This window comes from Bactrocera oleae, chromosome 6 (genome assembly GCF_042242935.1).
Source record: "Bactrocera oleae isolate idBacOlea1 chromosome 6, idBacOlea1, whole genome shotgun sequence".
NCBI classification, from domain to species: Eukaryota; Metazoa; Arthropoda; class Insecta; order Diptera; family Tephritidae; genus Bactrocera; species Bactrocera oleae.
The window spans coordinates 27,739,757-27,764,356 of record NC_091540.1 but is presented as its reverse complement, the minus strand read 5'-3'; the positions used below and the strand labels follow the sequence as shown (position 1 = coordinate 27,764,356).

The 24,600-nt window shown below is 27.9% G+C and overlaps 1 long non-coding RNA gene across 1 annotated transcript; it reads left to right on the top strand.

Moving 5' to 3' along the window:
* Nucleotides 1–416: 416 nt before the first annotated feature.
* On the top strand, nt 417–5,420 carry LOC138857811 (uncharacterized). The gene is made up of 4 exons (XR_011397011.1): nt 417–674; nt 739–977; nt 4,914–5,073; nt 5,138–5,420. It is a non-coding gene; the product is annotated as an uncharacterized lncRNA (long non-coding RNA).
* Nucleotides 5,421–24,600: the final 19,180 nt, after the last annotated feature.

The following is a 24,600-nucleotide window of genomic DNA, read 5'->3' as shown; positions in this document are numbered from 1 at the left end:
AATACCAATTTTATTGATTCACGTTACAGTAAAATTTTCATGTTATTGCGTTATTAACAAATAAATACAACCAAGGCATTAAAAAAATATCACTATCTTAGATTTGGACTTATACTGAAAAATATCAACTTTATTGATTAACGCTAAAGTAAAATTTTCATTTCATTGCAGTGTTATCAAATTTATATGACCAGTGCATTTCAAAAAAGTAACACTTTCTTAGATGTGGACTTATACCGAAAAACATAAATTTTACTGATTTGTGATATAGTAAAATTTGTATGTTATGCCGCATTAGCAACTTTATATAACCAGTGTATTAACAAAAAATTGCACTTTCTAAGATTTGGACTTATACTGAAAAACATAAATTTTACTGATTTGTGCTAAAGTAAATACATTTTAAAAAAATATCACTTTCTTAGATTTTGACTTATACTGAAAAATATCAATTTTGCTGACTTGCGGTAAAGTAAAATTTTCATGTTATTACAGTATTAACAAATTTATATAACCAGTGCTTTTCGCAAAATACCACTTTCTTAGATTTGGACGTTGACTAATTTTTATCTAATACTGGGGAACCCCACCGAGATATTTGGACCTCTAAACACCTCACTTTGAATCGTATGAACTCCCGAAAAAAATGTATTTTTTTTCTTTGGTTAAAACGAGTTAAGTTTTATTGTATTAAACTAACCAATGAAGGTGACACTTATTTAATTAATTTAAGCGTAGCCGCTCGTGAAGATTCGGGGATGCGATGAAACAACCGGCTTCCAACACGTGTCATGCAAGACCGTTGAAGTATCGCAGAAGAATCCGGAGCGGTGTCGATCGAATGCAGTTGCGCGCAGGAGGTTTCGTATCAACGAAAAAAAGGAAGCAATTCGCTTAGGCCTGTTGCCGAGACGGATGTGATTTTGCGAATGTTATGATGTGGCGCTCAGCCCTGTGGACGATAAGCGAATGCTGATGTGAGAGCGATGATCCCGTCCCTTTTGTTAGATGTACAGGTGCCGTGTTATGGTGTGTTTTCATCGAGTGGTGAGAACCTGTGATTGTTCTCTGGTGTGGTGTGTTGCATTAGGGTGCGCCAGTTTTTACCGGAGAGAGTGGTGGTACTGAGGCTTAGCTCATTTAAACATCCTGCGCCCCCTAGGCGAATATTTTGCCTAGTATTACACATATGTGCTGTTGAATGTATTTCGGCGTACTGTTGATGGAGTAGCCGAGGCGCGAATATTAGCTGTAAGAAGCAATTTTGGTTTTAATCAACTTATCAAGAACAAGTGATTTTGCTTGCGATTTGTATTGTGGTATAGACTTGAGATACGCAACTATATTCTGACAATTTTTTTGGTTTTATAGTTGGCAATACAATAAGGAGTGATTGTATTTACGATTTTTTTTCTTGAATCGATTTTTAATGCCGATTGTTTATGATTTGCCTTTTCTGTATTATCAGCAATTATTTGCAATCTCTTTATTATCGGCTTATGAAAATAGCGACTCCACGCCTGGCTCAGATATGGTCAGAATGGGTGCTTCTTTCAAACTTTTGAAGAGGGATCTTGCGAGAGTGAGATTTGTGAGTTTCCCTCACTTTTTTGAACTGAGACTTACAACTTTTACAAGTGTTTCCCATAAACTACCCGTTTGATGAGCGCTTAGATAGTTGCCATAAGTGCGACCTTTGCTTTTTGTAAGTCTGGGTGCGTCACTGTATCACATTGTAAGTATGGTGATCCCTTAACTTTATTTTTGAAGTTTTACACATTATGAAAATGTTGTCAACTATCAGGCACTATAGTAAGAGAGGTGTCGATTTTTGACAATCTTTGGACAATTTTGTTATATGTTATGTTAAGTGCGATTTTGGCAAGTAGTAGCGCGCCACATAACTCAAGATTTTTGAAGCAGGATTTTTGTATCATTATTGGCAGAAGCCATCCTGCGGGGTCGAAAAGTTACATATTTGTGTTTTTAAACCTGATCTTGTCAGAAGGGACTCTAACTTGGTTTTTTCTGCCAATTAGTGGAGTGTTGGAACATTGGGAGTTTAGTGGTAGTCGTATGACGTACCGGCCCTTATTTGATCGAGTAGTTGTGGCTTTGTGGAAGTCTTCACAATACTGATCCTTTGGGGTTGTAACTGATATGAGGGGGCATTTTTCTAACTCCTCAAATTTCCTTAATTGTGAATTAAGGTATTCTTTTGAATTTTCGTCAACTTGAGTTGTTGATGTGGAAACTGGTTCAGTAACTAGTCCACTTAGAATCCAACCGAATATAGAAATTTTTTCAACACCTTCAAGCATTATTTGCGGTATAAGGTCGCTGCCTACTATTATATCTATTTGAGCGGGGGTATTGCAGTTGGGATCTGCTAGCTTCAGGTGTGAAACCTTTTGCCAATGCTTGCTATTTGTATGATAGCTTGGAAGCATATTTGTTAGCTGCGGTAAGACTATAGCTTCTGCTTTAATTCTCTTATCCGCTTGGGGGGAAATTAGGGTAATGGGGCAGATATTATTTGAGTTTTGGACTACTCTTCCGCCCATTCCCGTGATTTCAAAGTTGGCTTGTTTTGTTGGCAGTTGTAGCCTATTTTGTGCCCTAGACGCTATGAAAGATCGTTGTGATCCTTGGTCTATTAAGGCCCTAAGTTTAAACAGTTCTCCTCGGTGTTCGATGGAGATGACTGCTGTGGGTAGTAATGCCCTATTTTGTATTTCGCTGTGTAGCGTTTGAGTGTTTTGTGCCTTTGAGCAACATGGTGTCATTAGGCAATTTTCGGTATTGTGGTTTTCGGGATTTGTAGTTGAAACTAAACCCGTGGTTCTTTTTATACTAATATATGCACTCTTTTGGGGTGAGCTGGGAAATGTGCTGTAGTGAAGCATTGTGTGATGTCTTTTTCGACAGTAGATGCAATTGAATTTGCTTTACAATTTTTATGAGTATGCGTATGTGACAAGCAATTTGTACATAATCTTTTTGTTCTTATAAAATTGTTTCTGTCGTGAATTTTTAATTTTTTAAATATCTCGCAAGATTGTAGTTTATGCCCTCTTGTGCATAGTTCGCATGACGTATGCTTATTCTGTTCGGATATGAACGATTGCGTTTTGTAAGAGCTTCTGTTTAATTTATTTTTGCTACTAGCTTGGGGTCTATTGAAGCTTCTTTTTAGGTCGTTTTGAACAATTTTTGTTTTAATTAGTTTTTTATCTACCCTTTCAGCGATTTCGTACTGGGTAGTTAGAAAGTCTTTCATTTGTTGCCAAGTGGGGCATTTCTTTCGTGATAAGAGCGATTGCTCCCATAAAAGTAACGATTTTTCTGGTAATGCGGCAGTGCATATGTTTACCAGTATAGGGTCCCAGCTGTCTGTGGGAATATTTTGTGTCGATAAAACCGACAAACAGTTTGAAACAGTGGATTGTAGTCTTATAAACTCTTCACTGGTTTCTTTTTGAATCTTAGGCAAGTTTAGTAGTGTCGTTACTTGGTTATCGACCAATATTCTTTTATTTTCATATCTGGATTTTAGAGCTTCCCAAGCCAAATTAAAATTGTCGTCATTTAGTGCGAACTGTTTTACTATTGCGCCTGCTTGACCTTTAGTTTTGTATCGGGGGTGATACAATTTTTGCGCTTTTGATAATTTTGGATGGTTGATGTATACGGCAGTGAACATGTCCCGGAAGGACGGCCATTCTTCATAACCTCCATAAAATATTTCTGTGTCACATGCGGGCACCTCGAGATGGATGCCCGAACTTGCCTCTTGACTTTGAATTTGTGGCAGCTCTACTCTCGGATGTGGAGTAGGTGCAATCGCTTTTATTAGCTTTAATTGATCAGAAATCATAGCTTTTGTTTCTTCGTACTGGTCTAAGCAGTTTTCGTATAGTGCGTAAGCCGATGATTTAAAATCGTGTGGTAGATCTGAATTGTCATAATCTACTATGGCGTCATGAGCCGTTTGGAGACGAGTCCAAAAATTGTCAATATTTTGTTTTTTTATTTCCAATAACGATTCAGAGATGTCTTGAATCGGTGAAGATGAAAATCGAGTGCAGTATCGTGTTAATCTGTCACTCTCAGAAATGAATTTGGTGGCACAAATATTTTTGCCTTTTGTTTGCTTTGTGGTAACCTGTCTTGCGCGTGTAGCTTCTGCAGGTGTAATTTGAATTTTATCCACATTCATCATTTTCTTTTTGTATGTTAAAATATTTGTCAAAATTTATTAAAATTTTTTCAGTGTAAACTGTATTTGCTAGCAATATGATTTTGTTGTGGTTTTATTTTGAATGTATTGCTTTAATTTATTTAATTATTAAAAATCGCACTTTTAATTCAATAATACTTCTTATGTCCTTATATTAATGTATTTAGGTACACCCTAATAAACGGACTTGTTAGAATATATTTATGTGCTCGTAAAATTGAGAGCTCGTTGAAGAGATCAATTGGTTCTGCGTATGTATGTATACTTTCTAATGCAATTGAGAGCTCGTTGAAGAGATCAATATGCTTTTAGTATTTTTTTTTTGCTACGCAATCCTGCTTGTTTGTTACAAGGGGTATTGCCGGATAATTGCCTATGAGGACTTTGAAAATATTATAAAATTGTATATACCAATATATGTATACATATGTATGTATGTAAGTACATATGTTGTTGGTAATATATTGTTTTTTGTATTGTGTGTTTAATAATTTATTTCTTTTCTATTTATTTCTGAAATAATATGTAATTTTTTCAATAATTTTATAAAATTTTTCACAATGTATGTATGTGTGAATATATTATATTTTTCGAGTCACTGCACTTTCTTTGTTTTTAAATCCACTGCACTCTTTTGGGTTTTTTTCACAAAACTGTTTTAATTTTTTCCTAGGACGTAAAATTATAGTGCCTTTCGTTTGGGCTCGAAGGACCATGACTAATTTGTATCTAATACTGGGGAACCCCACCGAGATATTTGGACCTCTAAACACCTCACTTTGAATCGTATGAACGCCCGAACAAAATGTATTTGTTTTCTTTGGTTAAAACGAGTTAAGTTTTATTGTATTAAACTAACCAATGAAGGTGGCACTTATTTAATTAATTTAAGCGTAGCCGCTCGTGAAGATTCGATGGTGGGTGAAATGACTGGGGATGCGATGAAACAACCGGCTTCCAACACGTGTCATGCAGGACCGTTGAAGTATCGCAGAAGAATCCGGAGCGGTGTCGATCGAATGCAGTTGCGCGCAGGAGGTTTCGTATCAACGAAAAAAAGGAAGCAACTCGCTTAGGCCTGTTGACGAGACGGATGTGATTTTGCGAATGTTATGATGTGGCGCTCAGCCCTGTGGACGATAAGCGAATGTTGATGTGAGAGCGATGATCCCGTCCCTTTTGTTAGATGTACAGGTGCCGTGTTATGGTGTGTTTTCATCGAGTGGTGAGAACCTGTGATTGTTCTCTGGTGTGGTGTGTTGCATTACGGTGCGCCAGTTGTTACCGGAGAGAGTGGTGGTACTGAAAAATATCAATTTTACTGATTTCTGCTAAAGTAAAATTGTCATGTTATTGCAGCACCAACAAATTTCTGTACACAACGCATTATGAAAAAACCCACTTTCTAAGATTTATACTTATACTGAAAAATATCAATTTTAGCGATTTGCGCTACAGTAAAATTTTCATGTTATTGCAGTACTAACAAATAAATATAATTAGTGCATTTCCAAAAAATTTCACTTTCTTAGATTTGGACTTATATTGAAAAACATCAATTTTACTGATTTGTGCTAAAGTAAAATTTTCATGTTATTTCAGTATTAACAAACAAATAGAACAAAGGTATTTAAAAAAAATATCACTTTCTTAGAGTTGGACTAATACTGAAAAATATCAATTTTATTGATTAACCCTACAGTAAAATTTTCATGTTATTGCAGTATTAACAAATTTTTATAACCCGCGCATTTTGAAAAAATAACACTTTCTTGAATTTGGACTTATACTGAAAAACATCAATTTTACTGATTTGCGATAAAACAAAATTTTTATGTTATTGCCGCATTAGCAAATTTATATAACCAGTGCATATCCAAAAAATTTCACTTTCTTAGATTTGGACTTATACTGAAAAACATAAATTTTAAAGATTTGCGCTTAAGTTAAATTTTCATATTATTGAAGTATTAACAAATTTAAATAACAAGTGCATTTCGAAATAATAGCACCTTATTAGATTTAGACTTGTACTGAAAAACATCAATTTTACTTGCTTGCGCTTAAGTAAAATTTTTAAGTTATTGCAATATTTACAAATGTTGTATTTATTTGGCATTTTAAAAAAATATCACTTTCTTAGATTAGGACTGAGAATGAAAAATATCAATTTTATTAATTAACGCTAAGGTAATATTTTCATGTTATTGCAGTATTATCAAATTTATATGACCAGTGCATACCAAAATAATTGCACTTTCTTAGATTTGGACCAATACAGAAAAACATCAATTTTACTGATTTGTGCTTGTGTACAATTTTCATGTTAATGTAGTATTAACAAATAAATATAACCAAAGCTTTTTAAAATAATAGCACTTTCTTAGATTTGGACGAATACTGAAAACCATCAATTTTACTGATTTCCGCTAAAGTTAAATTTTCCTGTTATTGCAGCATTAAAAAATTTCTATAAACAGAGCATTATGAAAAAATTGCACTTTCTTAGATTTAGACTTACACTAAAAAAAATCAGTTTTACTGATTTGCGCTAAGTAAAATTTTCATGTTATTGCAGCGTTCACAAATTGATATAACCAGTAATTTAGACCTTAGATAGATTCATACTGAAAAACATCAATTTTACTCATTTGCGCCAAAGGTAAGTTTTCATGTTATTGCAGTACTAACAAATCTATATAACCCGTGCATTTTGAAAAAATAGCACTTTCTTAGACTTGAACTTATATTGAAAAATATAAATTTTATTGATTAACGCTACAGTCAAATTTTCATGTTATTGCAGTATTAACAAATAAATATAACCAGCGCATTTCCAAAAAATTTCACTTTCTAAGATTTGGACTAGCAACTTTATATAACCAGTGTATTTACAAAAAATTTCACTTTCTAAGATTTGGACTTATACTGAAAAACATCAATTTTACTGATTTGTGCTAAAGTAAATACATTTTAAAAAAAATATCACTTTCTTAGATTTGGACTTGTACTGAAAAATATCAATTTTGCTGACTTGCGGTAAGTAAAATTTTCATGTTATTACAGTATTAACAAGTTTATATAACCAGTGCATTTCGCAAAATGACACTTTCTTAGATTTGGACGAATACTGAAAAACATCAATTTTACTGATTTCTGCTAAAGTAAAACTTTCATGTTAATATACTTGTAGTATTAACAAATAAGTATAACCAAAGTATTTTAAAAGAATAGCAGTTTTTTAGATTTAGACTTATACTGAAAAATATCAATTTTACAGATCTGCGATAAAGGTAAATTTTCATGTTATTGCAGTATTAAAAACTTTTTTTAACCCGTGCATTTCGAAAAAATTGCACTTTCTTAGATTTGGACTTATACTGAAAAATATCAATTTTGCTGACTTGCGGTAAAGTAAAATTTTCATGTTATTACAGTATTACTAAGTTTATATAACCAGTGTATTTCGCAAAATACCACTTTCTTAGATTTGGACGAATACTGAAAAACATCAATTTTACTGATTTCTGCTAAAGTAAAACTTTCATGTTAATATACTTGTAGTATTAACAAATAAGTATAACCAAAGTATTTTAAAAGAATAGCAGTTTTTTAGATTTAGACTTATACTGAAAAATATCAATTTTACAGATCTGCGATAAAGGTAAATTTTCATGTTATTGCAGTATTAAAAACTTTTTTTAACCCGTGCATTTCGAAAAAATTGCACTTTCTTAGATTTGGACTTATACTGAAAAACATCAATTTTACTGACTTGTGCTTAAGTAATATGTTCGTGTTAATTTTGTATTAACTAATTCATATTACTAGTGCATTTCGAAAAAATAGCACTTTCTTCGACTTGTACTTATATTGAAAAAACTAAATTTTATTGATTAACGCTAAAGTAAAATTTTGATGTTATTGCAGTATTAAAAACTTTTTTTAACCCGTGCATTTCGAAAAAATTGCACTTTCTTAGATTTGGACTTATACTGAAAAATATCAATTTTGCTGACTTGCGGTAAAGTAAAATTTTCATGTTATTACAGTATTACTAAGTTTATATAACCAGTGTATTTCGCAAAATACCACTTTCTTAGATTTGGACGAATACTGAAAAACATCAATTTTACTGATTTCTGCTAAAGTAAAACTTTCATGTTAATATACTTGTAGTATTAACAAATAAGTATAACCAAAGTATTTTAAAAGAATAGCAGTTTTTTAGATTTAGACTTATACTGAAAAATATCAATTTTACAGATCTGCGATAAAGGTAAATTTTCATGTTATTGCAGTATTAAAAACTTTTTTTAACCCGTGCATTTCGAAAAAATTGCACTTTCTTAGATTTGGACTTATACTGAAAAACATCAATTTTACTGACTTGTGCTTAAGTAAAATGTTCGTGTTAATTTTGTATTAACTAATTCATATTACTAGTGCATTTCGAAAAAATAGCACTTTCTTCGACTTGTACTTATATTGAAAAAACTAAATTTTATTGATTAACGCTAAAGTAAAATTTTGATGTTATTGCAGAACTAACAAATATATATAACCAAGGCATTTTAAAAGAATAGCTTAAACTGAAAAACATATATTTTACAGATTTACGATAAAGTTAAATTTTTATGTTATTGCCGCATTAGCAAATTTACATAACCAGTGCATTTCGCAAAATACCACTTTCTTAGGTTTGGACGTATACTGAAAAATATCAATTTTACTGATTTCTGCTAAAGTAAAATTATGTAGTTATCAAATTTATATGACCAGTGAATTTCAAAAAAATAGCACTTTCTTAGATTTGAACTTGTACTGAAAAATATCAATTTTATTGATTAACGCTAAAGTAAAATTTTCATTTTATTGCAGCGTTATCAAATTTATATGACCAGTGCATTTCAAAAAAGTCACACTTTCTTAGATGTGGACTTGTACCGAAAAACATCAATTTTACTGATTTGTGATATAGTAAAATTTTTATGTTATGCCGCATTAGCAGCTTTATATAACCAGTGTATTTACAAAAAATTGCACTTTCTAAGATTTGGACTTATACTGAAAAACATCAATTTTACTGATTTGTGCTAAAGTAAATACATTTTAAAAAAATATCACTTTCTTAGATTTTGACTTGTACTGAAAAATATCAATTTTGCTGACTTGCGGTAAGTAAAATTTTCATGTTATTACAGTATTCACAAGTTTATATAACCAGTGCATTTCGCAAAATGACACTTTCTTAGATTTATACTATATTTATAATATACTTGTAGTATTAACAAATAAATATAACCAAAGCATTTTTAAAGAATAGCAGTTTTTTAGATTTAGACTTATACTGAAAAATATCAATTTTATAGATCTGCGATAAAGGTAAATTTTCATGTTATTGCAGTATTAAAAAAATTTTTTAACTCGTGCATTTCGAAAAAATTGCACTTTCTTAGATTTGAACTTATACTGAAAAACATCAATTTTACTGACTTGCGGTAAAGTAAAATTTTCATGTTATTACAGTATTAACAAATTTATATAACCAGTGCATTTCGCAAAGTACCACTTTCTTAGATTTGGAAGAATACTGAAAAACATCAATTTTACTGATTTCTGCTAAAGTAAAACTTACATGTTAATATACTTGTAGTATTAACAAATAAATATAACCAAAGCATTTTAAAAGAATAGCACTTTTTTAGATTTAGACTTATACTGGAAAATATCAATTTTACAGATCTGCGATAAAGGTAAATTTTCATGTTATTGCAGTATTAAAAATTTTTTTTAACCCGTGCATTTCGAAAAAATTGCACTTTCTTAGATTTGGACTTATACTGAAAAACATCAATTTTACTGATTTGTGCTTAAGTAAAATGTTCGTGTTAATTTTGTATTAACTAATTCATATTACTAGTGCATTTTGAAAAAGTAGCACTTTCTTCGACTTGTACTTATATTGAAAAAACTAAATTTTATTGATTAACGCTAAAGTAAAATTTTTATGTTATTGCAGAATTAACAAATATGTATAACAAAGAAATTTTAAAAGAATAGCACTTTCTTAGATTTGGACTAATACTGAAAAATATTAATTTTATTGATTAACGCTACAGTAAAATTTTCATGTTATTGCAGTATTAACAAGCTTATATAACCAGTGCATTTCGCAAAATAGCACATTCTTAGATTTGGACGAATACTGAAAAACATCAATTTTACTGATTTCTGCTAAAGTTAAACTTTCATGTTAATATACTTGTAGTATTAACAAATAAATATAACCAAGGCATTTTAAAAGAATAGCACTTTCTTAGATTTGGACTTATACTGAAAAATATCAATTTTACTGATTTCTGCTAAAGTAGAACTTTCATGTTAATATACTTGTAGTATTAACAAATAAATATAACCAAGGCATTTTAAAAGAATAGCACTTTCCTAGATTTGGACTTGTACTGAAAAATATCAATTTTGCTGACTTGCGGTAAGTAAAATTTTCATGTTATTACAGTATTAACAAGTTTATATAACCAGTGCATTTCGCAAAATAGCACTTTCTTAGATTTGGACGAATACTGATAAACATCAACTTTACTGATTTCTGCTAAAGTAAAACTTTCATGTTAATATACTTGTAGTATTAACAAATAAATATAACAAAGGCATTTTAAAAGAATAGCACTTTCTTAGATTTAGACTTATTCTGAAAAATATCAATTTTAGAGATCTGCGATAAAGGTAAATTTTAATGTTATTGCAGAATTAAAAATTTTTTTTAACCCGTGCATTTCGAAAATATAGCGCTTTCTTAGATTTTGACTTATACTAAAAAATATCAATTTTATTGATAAACGCTACAGTAAAATTTTCATGTTATTGCAGTATTAACAAGTTTATATAACCAGTGCATTTCGCAAAATAGCACTTTCTTAGATTTGGACGAATACTGAAAAACATCAATTTTACTGATTTCTGCTAAAGTAAAACTTTCATGTTAATATACTTGTAGTATTAACAAATAAATATAACCAAAGCGTTTTAAAAAAATAGCACTTTCTTAGATTTGGACTTGTACTGAAAAATATCAATTTTGCTGACTTGCGGTAAGTAAAATTTTCATGTTATTACAGTATTAACAAGTTTATATAACCAGTGCATTTCGCAAAATGACACTTTCTTAGATTTGGACGAATACTGAAAAACATCAATTTTACTGACTTGCGGTAAAGTAAAATTTTCATGTTATTACAGTATTAACAAATTTATATAACCAGTGCATTTCGCAAAGTACCACTATCTTAGATTTGGAAGAATACTGAAAAACATCAATTTTACTGATTTCTGCTAAAGTAAAACTTACATGTTAATATACTTGTAGTATTAACAAATAAATATAACCAAAGCATTTTAAAAGAATAGCACTTTTTTAGATTTAGACTTATACTGGAAAATATCAATATTACAGATCTGCGATAAAGGTAAATTTTCATGTTATTGCAGTATTAAAAATTTTTTTTAACCCGTGGATTTCGAAAAAATTGCACTTTCTTAGATTTGGACTTATACTGAAAAGCATCAATTTTACTGATTTGTGCTTAAGTAAAATGTTCGTGTTAATTTTGTATTAACTAATTCATATTACTAGTGCATTTCGAAAAAATAGCACTTTCTTCGACTTGTACTTATATTGTAAAAACTAAATTTTATTGATTAACGCAAAATAAAATTTTTATGTTATTGCAGAATTAACAAATATGTATAACAAAGAAATTTTAAAAGAATAGCACTTTCTTAGATTTGGACTAATACTGAAAAATATTAATTTTATTGATTAACGCTACAATAAAATTTTCATGTTATTGCAGTATTAACAAGTTTATATAACCAGTGCATTTCACAAAATAGCACATTCTTAGATTTGGACGAATACTGAAAAACATCAATTTTACTGATTTCTGCTAAAGTAAAATTATGTAGTTATCAAATTTATATGACCAGTGAATTTCAAAAAAATAGCACTTTCTTAGATTTGAACTTGTACTGAAAAATATCAATTTTATTGATTAACGCTAAAGTAAAATTTTCATTTTATTGCAGCGTTATCAAATTTATATGACCAGTGCATTTCAAAAAAGTCACACTTTCTTAGATGTGGACTTGTACCGAGAAACATCAATTTTACTGATTTGTGATATACTAAAATTTTTATGTTATGCCGCATTAGCAACTTTATATAACCAGTGTATTCACAAAAAATTGCACTTTCTAAGATTTGGACTTATACTGAAAAACATCAATTTTACTGATTTGTGCTAAAGTAAATACATTTTAAAAAAATATCGCTTTCTTAGATTTGGACTTGTACTGAAAAATATCAATTTTGCTGACTTGCGGTAAGTAAAATTTTCATGTTATTACAGTATTAACAAGTTTATATAACCAGTGCATTTCGCAAAATGACACTTTCTTAGATTTGGACGAATACTGAAAAACATCAATTTTACTGATTTCTGCTAAAGTAAAACTTTCATGTTAATATACTTGTGGTATTAACAAATAAATATAATTAAAGCATTTTAAAAGAATACCACTTTCTTAGATTTGGAAGAATACTGAAAAATATCAATTTTACAGATCTGCGATAAAGGTAAATTTTCATGTTATTGCAGTATTAAAAATTTTTTTTTACCCGTGCATTTCGAAAAAATAGCACTTTCTTAGATTTTGACTTATACTGAAAAATATAAATTTTGCTGACTTGCGGTAAAGTAAAATTTTCATGTTATTACAGTATTAACAAATTTATATAACCAATGTATTTCGCAAAATACCACTTTCTTGGATTTGGACGAATACTGAAAAACATCAATTTTACTGATTTCTGCTAAAGTAAAACTTTCATGTTAATATACTTGTAGTATTAACAAATAAATATAACCAAAGCATTTTAAAAGAATAGCAGTTTTTTAGATTTAGACTTATACTGAAAAATATCAATTTTACAGATCTGCGATAAAGGTAAATTTTCATGTTATTGCAGTATTAAAAAATTTTTTAACCCGTGCATTTCGAAAAAATTGCACTTTCTTAGATTTGAACTTATACTGAAAAACATCAATTTTACTGACTTGCGGTAAAGTAAAATTTTCATGTTATTACAGTATTAACAAATTTATATAACCAGTGCATTTCGCAAAGTACCACTTTCTTAGATTTGGAAGAATACTGATAAACATCAACTTTACTGATTTCTGCTAAAGTAAAACTTTCATGTTAATATACTTGTAGTATTAACAAATAAATATAACAAAGGCATTTTAAAAGAATAGCACTTTCTTAGATTTAGACTTATACTGAAAAATATCAATTTTACAGATCTGCGATAAAGGTAAATTTTAATGTTATTGCAGAATTAAAAATTTTTTTTAACCCGTGCATTTCGAAAATATAGCGCTTTCTTAGATTTTGACTTATACTAAAAAATATCAATTTTATTGATTAACGCTACAGTAAAATTTTCATGTTATTGCAGTATTAACAAGTTTATATAACCAGTGCATTTCGCAAAATAGCACTTTCTTAGATTTGGACGAATACTGAAAAACATCAATTTTACTGATTTCTGCTAAAGTAAAACTTTCATGTTAATATACTTGTTGTATTAACAAATAAATATAACCAAAGCATTTTAAAAAAATAGCACTTTCTTAGATTTGGACTTGTACTGAAAAATATCAATTTTGCTGACTTGCGGTAAGTAAAATTTTCATGTTATTACAGTATTAACAAGTTTATATAACCAGTGCATTTCGCAAAATGACACTTTCTTAGATTTGGACGAATACTGAAAAACATCAATTTTACTGACTTGCGATAAAGTAAAATTTTCATGTTATTACAGTATTAACAAATTTATATAACCAGTGCATTTCGCAAAGTACCACTTTCTTAGATTTGGAAGAATACTGAAAAACATCAATTTTACTGATTTCTGCTAAAGTAAAACTTACATGTTAATATACTTGTAGTATTAACAAATAAATATAACCAAAGCATTTTAAAAGAATAGCACTTTTTTAGATTTTGACTTATACTGGAAAATATCAATTTTACATATCTGCGATAAAGGTAAATTTTCATGTTATTGCAGTATTAAAAATTTTTTTTAACCCGTGCATTTCGAAAAAATTGTACTTTCTTAGATTTGGACTTATACTGAAAAGCATCAATTTTACTGATTTGTGCTTAAGTAAAATGTTCGTGTTAATTTTGTATTAACTAATTCATATTACTAGTGCATTTCGAAAAAATAGCACTTTCTTCGACTTGTACTTATATTGTAAAAACTAAATTTTATTGATTAACGCAAAATAAAATTTTTATGTTATTGCAGAATTAACAAATATGTATAACAAAGAAATTTTAAAAGAATAGCACTTTCTTAGATTTGGACTAATACTGAAAAATATTAATTTTATTGATTAACGCTACAGTAAAATTTTCATTTTATTGCAGTATTAACAAGTTTATATAACCAGTGCATTTCGCAAAATGACACTTTCTTAGATTTGGACGAATACTGAAAAACATCAATTTTACTGACTTGCGGTAAAGTAAAATTTTCATGTTATTACAGTATTAACAAATTTATATAACCAGTGCATTTCGCAAAGTACCACTTTCTTAGATTTGGAAGAATACTGAAAAACATCAATTTTACTGATTTCTGCTAAAGTAAAACTTACATGTTAATATACTTGTAGTATTAACAAATAAATATAACCAAAGCATTTTAAAAGAATAGCACTTTTTTAGATTTTGACTTATACTGGAAAATATCAATTTTACATATCTGCGATAAAGGTAAATTTTCATGTTATTGCAGTATTAAAAATTTTTTTTAACCCGTGCATTTCGAAAAAATTGTACTTTCTTAGATTTGGACTTATACTGAAAAGCATCAATTTTACTGATTTGTGCTTAAGTAAAATGTTCGTGTTAATTTTGTATTAACTAATTCATATTACTAGTGCATTTCGAAAAAATAGCACTTTCTTCGACTTGTACTTATATTGAAAAAACTAAATTTTATTGATTAACGCTAAAGTAAAATTTTGATGTTATTGCAGTATTAAAAACTTTTTTTAACCCGTGCATTTCGAAAAAATTGCACTTTCTTAGATTTGGACTTATACTGAAAAATATCAATTTTGCTGACTTGCGGTAAAGTAAAATTTTCATGTTATTACAGTATTACTAAGTTTATATAACCAGTGTATTTCGCAAAATACCACTTTCTTAGATTTGGACGAATACTGAAAAACATCAATTTTACTGATTTCTGCTAAAGTAAAACTTTCATGTTAATATACTTGTAGTATTAACAAATAAGTATAACCAAAGTATTTTAAAAGAATAGCAGTTTTTTAGATTTAGACTTATACTGAAAAATATCAATTTTACAGATCTGCGATAAAGGTAAATTTTCATGTTATTGCAGTATTAAAAACTTTTTTTAACCCGTGCATTTCGAAAAAATTGCACTTTCTTAGATTTGGACTTATACTGAAAAACATCAATTTTACTGACTTGTGCTTAAGTAAAATGTTCGTGTTAATTTTGTATTAACTAATTCATATTACTAGTGCATTTCGAAAAAATAGCACTTTCTTCGACTTGTACTTATATTGAAAAAACTAAATTTTATTGATTAACGCTAAAGTAAAATTTTGATGTTATTGCAGAACTAACAAATATATATAACCAAGGCATTTTAAAAGAATAGCTTAAACTGAAAAACATATATTTTACAGATTTACGATAAAGTTAAATTTTTATGTTATTGCCGCATTAGCAAATTTACATAACCAGTGCATTTCGCAAAATACCACTTTCTTAGGTTTGGACGTATACTGAAAAATATCAATTTTACTGATTTCTGCTAAAGTAAAATTATGTAGTTATCAAATTTATATGACCAGTGAATTTCAAAAAAATAGCACTTTCTTAGATTTGAACTTGTACTGAAAAATATCAATTTTATTGATTAACGCTAAAGTAAAATTTTCATTTTATTGCAGCGTTATCAAATTTATATGACCAGTGCATTTCAAAAAAGTCACACTTTCTTAGATGTGGACTTGTACCGAAAAACATCAATTTTACTGATTTGTGATATAGTAAAATTTTTATGTTATGCCGCATTAGCAGCTTTATATAACCAGTGTATTTACAAAAAATTGCACTTTCTAAGATTTGGACTTATACTGAAAAACATCAATTTTACTGATTTGTGCTAAAGTAAATACATTTTAAAAAAATATCACTTTCTTAGATTTTGACTTGTACTGAAAAATATCAATTTTGCTGACTTGCGGTAAGTAAAATTTTCATGTTATTACAGTATTCACAAGTTTATATAACCAGTGCATTTCGCAAAATGACACTTTCTTAGATTTATACTATATTTATAATATACTTGTAGTATTAACAAATAAATATAACCAAAGCATTTTTAAAGAATAGCAGTTTTTTAGATTTAGACTTATACTGAAAAATATCAATTTTATAGATCTGCGATAAAGGTAAATTTTCATGTTATTGCAGTATTAAAAAAATTTTTTAACTCGTGCATTTCGAAAAAATTGCACTTTCTTAGATTTGAACTTATACTGAAAAACATCAATTTTACTGACTTGCGGTAAAGTAAAATTTTCATGTTATTACAGTATTAACAAATTTATATAACCAGTGCATTTCGCAAAGTACCACTTTCTTAGATTTGGAAGAATACTGAAAAACATCAATTTTACTGATTTCTGCTAAAGTAAAACTTACATGTTAATATACTTGTAGTATTAACAAATAAATATAACCAAAGCATTTTAAAAGAATAGCACTTTTTTAGATTTAGACTTATACTGGAAAATATCAATTTTACAGATCTGCGATAAAGGTAAATTTTCATGTTATTGCAGTATTAAAAATTTTTTTTAACCCGTGCATTTCGAAAAAATTGCACTTTCTTAGATTTGGACTTATACTGAAAAACATCAATTTTACTGATTTGTGCTTAAGTAAAATGTTCGTGTTAATTTTGTATTAACTAATTCATATTACTAGTGCATTTTGAAAAAGTAGCACTTTCTTCGACTTGTACTTATATTGAAAAAACTAAATTTTATTGATTAACGCTAAAGTAAAATTTTTATGTTATTGCAGAATTAACAAATATGTATAACAAAGAAATTTTAAAAGAATAGCACTTTCTTAGATTTGGACTAATACTGAAAAATATTAATTTTATTGATTAACGCTACAGTAAAATTTTCATGTTATTGCAGTATTAACAAGCTTATATAACCAGTGCATTTCGCAAAATAGCACATTCTTAGATTTGGACGAATACTGAAAAACATCAATTTTACTGATTTCTGCTAAAGTTAAACTTTCATGTTAATATACTTGTAGTATTAACAAATAAATATAACCAAGGCATTTTAAAAGAATAGCACTTTCTTAGATTTGGACTTATACTGAAAAATATCAATTTTACTGATTTCTGCTAAAGTAGAACTTTCATGTTAATATACTTGTAGTATTAACAAATAAATATAACCAAGGCATTTTAAAAGAATAGCACTTTCCTAGATTTGGACTTGTACTGAAAAATATCAATTTTGCTGACTTGCGGTAAGTAAAATTTTCATGTTATTACAGTATTAACAAGTTTATATAACCAGTGCATTTCGCAAAATAGCACTTTCTTAGATTTGGACGAATACTGATAAACATCAACTTTACTGATTTCTGCTAAAGTAAAACTTTCATGTTAATATACTTGTAGTATTAACAAATAAATATAACAAAGGCATTTTAAAAGAATAGCACTTTCTTAGATTTAGACTTATTCTGAAAAATATCAATTTTAGAGTTCTGCGATAAAGGTAAATTTTAATGTTATTGCAGAATTAAAAATTTTTTTTAACCCGTGCATTTCGAAAATATAGCGCTTTCTTAGATTTTGACTTATACTAAAAAATATCAATTTTATTGATAAACGCTACAGTAAAATTTTCATGTTATTGCAGTATTAACAAGTTTATATAACCAGTGCATTTCGCAAAATAGCACTTTCTTAGATTTGGACGAATACTGAAAAACATCAATTTTACTGATTTCTGCTAAAGTAAAACTTTCATGTTAATATACTTGTAGTATTAACAAATAAATATAATCAAAGCGTTTTAAAAAAATAGCACTTTCTTAGATTTGGACTTGTACTGAAAAATATCAATTTTGCTGACTTGCGGTAAGTAAAATTTTCATGTTATTACAGTATTAACAAGTTTATTTAACCAGTGCATTTCGCAAAATGACACTTTCTTAGATTTGGACGAATACTGAAAAACATCAATTTTACTGACTTGCGGTAAAGTAAAATTTTCATGTTATTACAGTATTAACAAATTTATATAACCAGTGCATTTCGCAAAGTACCACTATCTTAGATTTGGAAGAATACTGAAAAACATCAATTTTACTGATTTCTGCTAAAGTAAAACTTACATGTTAATATACTTGTAGTATTAACAAATAAATATAACCAAAGCATTTTAAAAGAATAGCACTTTTTTAGATTTAGACTTATACTGGAAAATATCAATTTTACAGATCTGCGATAAAGGTAAATTTTCATGTTATTGCAGTATTAAAAATTTTTTTTAACCCGTGGATTTCGAAAAAATTGCACTTTCTTAGATTTGGACTTATACTGAAAAGCATCAATTTTACTGATTTGTGCTTAAGTAAAATGTTCGTGTTAATTTTGTATTAACTAATTCATATTACTAGTGCATTTCGAAAAAATAGCACTTTCTTCGACTTGTACTTATATTGTAAAAACTAAATTTTATTGATTAACGCAAAATAAAATTTTTATGTTATTGCAGAATTAACAAATATGTATAACAAAGAAATTTTAAAAGAATAGCACTTTCTTAGATTTGGACTAATACTGAAAAATATTAATTTTATTGATTAACGCTACAATAAAATTTTCATGTTATTGCAGTATTAACAAGTTTATATAACCAGTGCATTTCACAAAATAGCACATTCTTAGATTTGGACGAATACTGAAAAACATCAATTTTACTGATTTCTGCTAAAGTAAAATTATGTAGTTATCAAATTTATATGACCAGTGAATTTCAAAAAAATAGCACTTTCTTAGATTTGAACTTGTACTGAAAAATATCAATTTTATTGATTAACGCTAAAGTAAAATTTTCATTTTATTGCAGCGTTATCAAATTTATATGACCAGTGCATTTCAAAAAAGTCTAACTTTCTTAGATGTGGACTTGTACCGAGAAACATCAATTTTACTGATTTGTGATATACTAAAATTTTTATGTTATGCCGCATTAGCAACTTTATATAACCAGTGTATTCACAAAAAATTGCACTTTCTAAGATTTGGACTTATACTGAAAAACATCAATTTTACTGATTTGTGCTAAAGTAAATACATTTTAAAAAAATATCGCTTTCTTAGATTTGGACTTGTACTGAAAAATATCAATTTTGCTGACTTGCGGTAAGTAAAATTTTCATGTTATTACAGTATTAACAAGTTTATATAACCAGTGCATTTCGCAAAATGACACTTTCTTAGATTTGGACGAATACTGAAAAACATCAATTTTACTGATTTCTGCTAAAGTAAAACTTTCATGTTAATATACTTGTGGTATTAACAAATAAATATAATTAAAGCATTTTAAAAGAATACCACTTTCTTAGATTTGGAAGAATACTGAAAAATATCAATTTTACAGATCTGCGATAAAGGTAAATTTTCATGTTATTGCAGTATTAAAAATTTTTTTTTACCCGTGCATTTCGAAAAAATAGCACTTTCTTAGATTTTGACTTATACTGAAAAATATAAATTTTGCTGACTTGCGGTAAAGTAAAATTTTCATGTTATTACAGTATTAACAAATTTATATATCCAATGTATTTCGCAAAATACCACTTTCTTGGATTTGGACGAATACTGAAAAACATCAATTTTACTGATTTCTGCTAAAGTAAAACTTTCATGTTAATATACTTGTAGTATTAACAAATAAATATAACCAAAGCATTTTAAAAGAATAGCAGTTTTTTAGATTTAGACTTATACTGAAAAATATCAATTTTACAGATCTGCGATAAAGGTAAATTTTCATGTTATTGCAGTATTAAAAAATTTTTTAACCCGTGCATTTCGAAAAAATTGCACTTTCTTAGATTTGAACTTATACTGAAAAACATCAATTTTACTGACTTGCGGTAAAGTAAAATTTTCATGTTATTACAGTATTAACAAATTTATATAACCAGTGCATTTCGCAAAGTACCACTTTCTTAGATTTGGAAGAATACTGATAAACATCAACTTTACTGATTTCTGCTAAAGTAAAACTTTCATGTTAATATACTTGTAGTATTAACAAATAAATATAACAAAGGCATTTTAAAAGAATAGCACTTTCTTAGATTTAGACTTATACTGAAAAATATCAATTTTACAGATCTGCGATAAAGGTAAATTTTAATGTTATTGCAGAATTAAAAATTTTTTTTAACCCGTGCATTTCGAAAATATAGCGCTTTCTTAGATTTTGACTTATACTAAAAAATATCAATTTTATTGATAAACGCTACAGTAAAATTTTCATGTTATTGCAGTATTAACAAGTTTATATAACCAGTGCATTTCGCAAAATAGCACTTTCTTAGATTTGGACGAATACTGAAAAACATCAATTTTACTGATTTCTGCTAAAGTAAAACTTTCATGTTAATATACTTGTAGTATTAACAAATAAATATAATCAAAGCGTTTTAAAAAAATAGCACTTTCTTAGATTTGGACTTGTACTGAAAAATATCAATTTTGCTGACTTGCGGTAAGTAAAATTTTCATGTTATTACAGTATTAACAAGTTTATATAACCAGTGCATTTCGCAAAATGACACTTTCTTAGATTTGGACGAATACTGAAAAACATCAATTTTACTGACTTGCGGTAAAGTAAAATTTTCATGTTATTACAGTATTAACAAATTTATATAACCAGTGCATTTCGCAAAGTACCACTATCTTAGATTTGGAAGAATACTGAAAAACATCAATTTTACTGATTTCTGCTAAAGTAAAACTTACATGTTAATATACTTGTAGTATTAACAAATAAATATAACCAAAGCATTTTAAAAGAATAGCACTTTTTTAGATTTAGACTTATACTGGAAAATATCAATTTTACAGATCTGCGATAAAGGTAAATTTTCATGTTATTGCAGTATTAAAAATTTTTTTTAACCCGTGCATTTCGAAAAAATTGCACTTTCTTAGATTTGGACTTATACTGAAAAACATCAATTTTACTGATTTGTGCTTAAGTAAAATGTTCGTGTTAATTTTGTATTAACTAATTCATATTACTAGTGCATTTTGAAAAAGTAGCACTTTCTTCGACTTGTACTTATATTGAAAAAACTAAATTTTATTGATTAACGCTAAAGTAAAATTTTTATGTTATTGCAGAATTAACAAATATGTATAACAAAGAAATTTTAAAAGAATAGCACTTTCTTAGATTTGGACTAATACTGAAAAATATTAATATTATTGATTAACGCTACAGTAAAATTTTCATGTTATTGCAGTATTAACAAGCTTATATAACCAGTGCATTTCGCAAAATAGCACATTCTTAGATTTGGACGAATACTGAAAAACATCAATTTTACTGATTTCTGCTAAAGTTAAACTTTCATGTTAATATACTTGTAGTATTAACAAATAAATATAACCAAGGCATTTTAAAAGAATAGCACTTTCTTAGATTTGGACTTATACTGAAAAATATCAATTTTACTGATTTCTGCTAAAGTAGAACTTTCATGTTAATATACTTGTAGTATTAACAAATAAATATAACCAAGGCATTTTAAAAGAATAGCACTTTCCTAGATTTGGACTTGTACTGAAAAATATCAATTTTGCTGACTTGCGGTAAGTAAAATTTTCATGTTATTACAGTATTAACAAGTTTATATAACCAGTGCATTTCGCAAAATAGCACTTTCTTAGATTTGGACGAATACTGATAAACATCAACTTTACTGATTTCTGCTAAAGTAAAACTTTCATGTTAATATACTTGTAGTATTAACAAATAAATATAACAAAGGCATTTTAAAAGAATAGCACTTTCTTAGATTTAGACTTATTCTGAAAAATATCAATTTTAGAGATCTGCGATAAAGGTAAATTTTAATGTTATTGCAGAATTAAAAATTTTTTTTAACCCGTGCATTTCGAAAATATAGCGCTTTCTTAGATTTTGACTTATACTAAAAAATATCAATTTTATTGATAAACGCTACAGTAAAATTTTCATGTTATTGCAGTATTAACAAGTTTATATAACCAGTGCATTTCGCAAAATAGCACTTTCTTAGATTTGGACGAATACTGAAAAACATCAATTTTACTGATTTCTGCTAAAGTAAAACTTTCATGTTAATATACTTGTAGTATTAACAAATAAATATAATCAAAGCGTTTTAAAAAAATAGCACTTTCTTAGATTTGGACTTGTACTGAAAAATATCAATTTTGCTGACTTGCGGTAAGTAAAATTTTCATGTTATTACAGTATTAACAAGTTTATATAACCAGTGCATTTCGCAAAATGACACTTTCTTAGATTTGGACGAATACTGAAAAACATCAATTTTACTGACTTGCGGTAAAGTAAAATTTTCATGTTATTACAGTATTAACAAATTTATATAACCAGTGCATTTCGCAAAGTACCACTATCTTAGATTTGGAAGAATACTGAAAAACATCAATTTTACTGATTTCTGCTAAAGTAAAACTTACATGTTAATATACTTGTAGTATTAACAAATAAATATAACCAAAGCATTTTAAAAGAATAGCACTTTTTTAGATTTAGACTTATACTGGAAAATATCAATTTTACAGATCTGCGATAAAGGTAAATTTTCATGTTATTGCAGTATTAAAAATTTTTTTTAACCCGTGGATTTCGAAAAAATTGCACTTTCTTAGATTTGGACTTATACTGAAAAGCATCAATTTTACTGATTTGTGCTTAAGTAAAATGTTCGTGTTAATTTTGTATTAACTAATTCATATTACTAGTGCATTTCGAAAAAATAGCACTTTCTTCGACTTGTACTTATATTGTAAAAACTAAATTTTATTGATTAACGCAAAATAAAATTTTTATGTTATTGCAGAATTAACAAATATGTATAACAAAGAAATTTTAAAAGAATAGCACTTTCTTAGATTTGGACTAATACTGAAAAATATTAATTTTATTGATTAACGCTACAATAAAATTTTCATGTTATTGCAGTATTAACAAGTTTATATAACCAGTGCATTTCACAAAATAGCACATTCTTAGATTTGGACGAATACTGAAAAACATCAATTTTACTGATTTCTGCTAAAGTAAAATTATGTAGTTATCAAATTTATATGACCAGTGAATTTCAAAAAAATAGCACTTTCTTAGATTTGAACTTGTACTGAAAAATATCAATTTTATTGATTAACGCTAAAGTAAAATTTTCATTTTATTGCAGCGTTATCAAATTTATATGACCAGTGCATTTCAAAAAAGTCTAACTTTCTTAGATGTGGACTTGTACCGAGAAACATCAATTTTACTGATTTGTGATATACTAAAATTTTTATGTTATGCCGCATTAGCAACTTTATATAACCAGTGTATTCACAAAAAATTGCACTTTCTAAGATTTGGACTTATACTGAAAAACATCAATTTTACTGATTTGTGCTAAAGTAAATACATTTTAAAAAAATATCGCTTTCTTAGATTTGGACTTGTACTGAAAAATATCAATTTTGCTGACTTGCGGTAAGTAAAATTTTCATGTTATTACAGTATTAACAAGTTTATATAACCAGTGCATTTCGCAAAATGACACTTTCTTAGATTTGGACGAATACTGAAAAACATCAATTTTACTGATTTCTGCTAAAGTAAAACTTTCATGTTAATATACTTGTGGTATTAACAAATAAATATAATTAAAGCATTTTAAAAGAATACCACTTTCTTAGATTTGGAAGAATACTGAAAAATATCAATTTTACAGATCTGCGATAAAGGTAAATTTTCATGTTATTGCAGTATTAAAAATTTTTTTTTACCCGTGCATTTCGAAAAAATAGCACTTTCTTAGATTTTGACTTATACTGAAAAATATAAATTTTGCTGACTTGC